The sequence below is a fragment of the Mus caroli genome, chromosome 14 (assembly GCF_900094665.2).
Source record: "Mus caroli chromosome 14, CAROLI_EIJ_v1.1, whole genome shotgun sequence".
Taxonomy (NCBI): domain Eukaryota; kingdom Metazoa; phylum Chordata; class Mammalia; order Rodentia; family Muridae; genus Mus; species Mus caroli.
Genome location: NC_034583.1, coordinates 72,486,316 through 72,490,887, shown reverse-complemented (window position 1 = coordinate 72,490,887; position 4,572 = coordinate 72,486,316). Strand labels below are relative to the sequence as shown.

Genomic DNA, 4,572 nt, shown 5'->3' with positions numbered 1-4,572 from the left:
CTGTGTGGAGCAGAATAGACCAAGTAAAGTGATCGCTTTGAGCCTGTAGCAAGCATGCTATAATGGCAATGGTACAGAGAATATATACACCAAAGTTTTCAATGCACAGTAAGAAACAGAAGAGAGGCCAGGCAGGGTCTATAATCCCCTTAGAGAGCTCAGCTCTATACCAGTAAGAACTTTCCAAGTGACTCCTCTTCTTTTTTTTTTTAATTAGGTAGTGACTCCTCTTCTTATATATCCACAGAATCATGGGATCAAACCCTCAACACAGCGATTTCTGGTAGACATTCAAGATGCAAGCTCTGTACTGACTGACGTTTGCATCTCTTTAATAGTAGATTACCCAGATCTTGCATGTATGACTCTGTGTGTGCTTATCTTACCCTACACTGCACAGTTATAAGCAGTGTGTCATAATGGTAACCGTGGAGTGAGCAGATGATTTGTTCAAGAGGTCTTTATTACTGAGATTGCTTTAGGCAATGTAGAGGACCTCAAAAACTGTGCTTTCAGCAGATGAGAGTTAGCACAGGGTTGCAAAATATGAAAGGATGTTTTTCTTAAGGTCTGAGAATGAAGACTAGGATTGGTGAAGACAAAGAACAGTTTGAAATACCCTGGGAAGTTTGGCATAGTCTAAGGCATGGAAGCCTCAAGGGTAGACTTTGGATTTAGTACTAAGTGCCAAATGAAAGCTGCCCTGCAGAGGTAAATTTGTAAATTGCAATCACCTAGAGCTTGATAATTAGTGAAATGGTCTAATGAGGTATTTTGGAGGTAGAATAATTTTTTAGAGTGGGAGCCTGGTGTCAAAGTGTAGACTATTCTGAAAAATAAGTAAAAAACTGAGGCTGATTGTCAGTGGAAAAGGAGGAGGAAAGATTGGCACTATAGAAAAAAAGGACATTAAAGCTAAGGACATGGTTCTCCCAATTGCCAAACTGAGGGGATCCATTCAACCTGGCACAGCCTTTCAAGGCAGAGTGAGCAAGCTTTCTTTTGAACTCAACTTACAGGGGGAACCTTCCTAAAACCTCTTTACTGTGTTCCTAATTTAGGCAATTAGAATAATTTACTATTCCTATAAAATTGAGTTGTGGGGATGCCAAGATGCTCAGGAGGTAAAGTAACTTGAAGCAATCATGAAAAACTGAGTTAAGTTCCCAGAACCCACTTAAAGGTAGAGGAAGGATCTGACTTCATAAAGTAAGCCCCTTATCTCCACATTTGTTCTGTAGCATGCACCCCCACATAAACATACATATCACAGAGACACAGAAACACAGCCAACAATATAATAGATATATATAATAGATATATATAATAGATATATATAATAGATATAATAGATAGATAGATAGATAGATAGATAGATAGATAGATAGATAGACAAGAACACAAACAAAAACATCCTTAGCACTTACTTGACACAGATGGTAGAACTCAAGGTCAAGGAATATGTAGACATATCTATGGCTGCTTTATCTCTAGATGGGATGAATAGGAACACTCCCACATGTGGTTGTGTGTAATGGTTGTTTATTTATATGTGTTTTACTTTTAGTTTGTTATTTCCCCTTAAGGCTAAACCATGTAGCATTAACTCATTACTTTCTTTGTTAGCATACTTAAGTATATCTATATAGATAGATAGATAGATAGATAGATAGATAGATAGATATATAGATATACTTATACTTATAGCATATTTAAGTATATATATATATATATATATATATATAAAATAAAACTGAAGTAGAAACAGAATTCAAGTTTTCTGTGTGTTTTTCCATATGCTAGAAATTTGAATGGAGATGTATATTTGCCTCCCTACCCATTGATGCCAGATAAGGCAATCCTCTACTACATAGGCAGTCATGGGTCCTTCCATGTGTACTCTCTGGTTGGTGGTTTAGTCCCTGGGAACTTTGGGAGTCAGGATAGTTGATACTGTTATTCTTCTTATGGGGTTGCAAACCCCTTCTGCTGCTTTATTCCTTCCCCTCCATTGGCATTCCCATGCTCATTTCAATGGTTGACTGCCTGCTTCTGCATCTATACTGGCCAGGGTTTAGCAGAGATTCTCAGGGCACAGCTATACCAGCTATACCCCTGTCAGCAAGCACTTCTTGGCATCAGCAATAGTGTCTGGGTTTAGTGTCTGAAGATGGGATGAAACCTTAGGTGGGGCAGTCTCTAGATGGCCTTTCCTTCAGTCTCTGCTTCACTCCTTGTCTATGTATTTCCTTTTGAGAGGAGCAATTCTGATTTAATATTTTTGAGGTGGATGGGTGGCCCCATGCCTAAACTAAGGACTGTGCCTATCCACTGGATATGATCTCTACAGGTTTTCTCTCCCCTTTGTTGGGTATTTCAGCTAATATCATCCCTGATAGGCATTCTTACTCTCAAACCTGAGAATTGAAATTAAGGTTTAGCCAGGCATGGTGGCACACGCCTTTAATCCCAGCACTTGGGAGGGAGAAGCAGGCGGATTTCGGAGTTCGAGGCCAGCATGGTCTACCAAGTTGGTTCCAGGACAGTCAGGGCTACACGGAGAAACCCTGTCTCAAAAAACAAGTCAAAACAAAACAAAACAAACTTGAAATAAAGGTTTACAAGTTCCAAAAAGAAGCACAAAAACTATATTTAGAGCAAAGAGATATCAAAGACTATAGAGAATCAGTTCTTAACCTGTGGGTCATCACCATTTGAGGCCAAAAGTCCCTTTCACAGAGGTTGCCTAAGACTGGGGGATGGGGAGTAGGGATCCTTGCTATAGAATGGTAAACTCTCATGACTGACACCAGGAGACAGAACACTGGAAGATGCTGGCATATGGCCTGGGTTCTATATTCATGGACTCTAGATGGAGGGGAAGTTGGTTCCTAAAGACCACAGTTTGAGTGCTTCTTTATTTCTAAGAATTCACCTAAAGGACTCTGTTTACATTACTAAGCATACATCCAAGATCAGTTAGGTTCAAGTAGTCCTGTCCTTCAAAATTAGGAGTACTGGGTATATACTTGAAGAAAACTATTGTATTGTTTCTAGGTGTAGCAAAATCTATCCTATTGTTCAAAGAAGAGGGTAAATGTAACCCAATACAGCAGGAGGGTTGAGGGGGTTGCAAGGTTACTAAGGGCATTGTTTGGGGAAGAGTGTGCCTAGTATATGCAGATGTCAGAACTGAGCTGTCAAATGCATTACAAGAAAAGAGGAACTCATAATCCAAGCCAAACATGGTACCAGTCTAAACTACCTCCTACATTTGTCTGACTAGTGATTTTTATAGCACAAAATGGCTTGGTTTTTACCCACTTGACAGGTTATTTTGATCCATACTCCTCTTTTCCTGAACCTGAATATGTGGTAGGTTGGTTAAGATTGCCTCCACATGACCCTGGGGAGTCAGGGGTTTTTAGGGACTGGTTTTGCTAAATATTGTGTAACAGAATTTACCAAATATGAACGGAACTCAAACAATTCCACTGAACTATTATGTCTTCCCATTTAATCCCAAGATAATTGTGCAATAAAGAAGAAATAAGCTATTTCGGTGGCAGCTATTGCTGAAATACTGGTTTTCTAATTCAGGATACCCGTCTCATGGGCCCAGGAACTTTGTAGTACTGTTTGCTACTCGAGAAAATAATTGCTCAATATGCTAAGAGAGCAAAATCAAATTACCTAAACAATAGTCAGAACGTTACATACGATGGTAGATTCTTTTCTCTTGTTTATTTTAATGCACGAAACTTTATGTCTGTGTGTGCTGCTGCAAAACAATACACTACAGAGGGGAAATTTTATTATAACACAGTATTTAGATATGAATTCCGAATATAATTACCTGAGGCTAATAAATTCCTATTAATTTACCCTGTAAATTTAAAAATAAGAAAGTAGACCAGGGGCAAGTGAGATCTTCTGGGTTGCAAGGGAAAAAGGCCTTCTTTCTCCTTTATAATTCTTGTCTTTCTAGAGTAGTAAAATCAGGACTCCTGGTGACGGAATCAAGGCAGGTGACAGAATCAAGGCTTATCAACTGAGCTGCATCTGAAGCCCACGTGCACATCAAGAGAGTCATAATCCAGATGAAAATGAGGTAAAGAACTATGTGAGAAAATGACCAATACTTTTGTTTACCTGTGACTGTATCAAAATTCCAGATAGTCATGAAATAGCAAAATGGAATAACAGCTTTGAACTCCTTACTGTAAGTAATGTTTTTGAATGAGAAATGTATATCTGGCATGGCATATTCTTCCTTCATCTCAATCACTATGGCAACAGCTTAGTCTAACATGACCAAGGGAAATAAATGCTATGTCATACGTTACTATTATGGGCCTTATAGAACCAATAGGGAACTAGAAATGATGCTTTTTTTTTCTAATGTGTGTTTTTGTTTTCCTAACTCTAGCAGAAGATAGAGGGGGAAACTAAGCTTGAATAATTTTTACCACAACTGAATTCATGTTTGGAGATCATCTAAAGGCATATGGCAATCTCCACCCGCCAGCAAAATGTTTAAAAGTTTGTCAAAAAAAAAAAAAAAAAAAAAAA

General features: G+C 38.5%; 1 long non-coding RNA gene across 1 annotated transcript in view; it reads left to right on the top strand.

Moving 5' to 3' along the window:
- Positions 1-587: 587 nt before the first annotated feature.
- Positions 588-4,572, top strand: part of LOC110308890 — a 6,556-nt gene continuing 2,571 nt past the window's right edge. The window contains exons 1-2 of the long non-coding RNA XR_002379628.1: positions 588-711; positions 3,989-4,111. This is a non-coding gene — a long non-coding RNA (uncharacterized LOC110308890). The remainder of the gene's footprint in view (positions 712-3,988; positions 4,112-4,572) is intronic.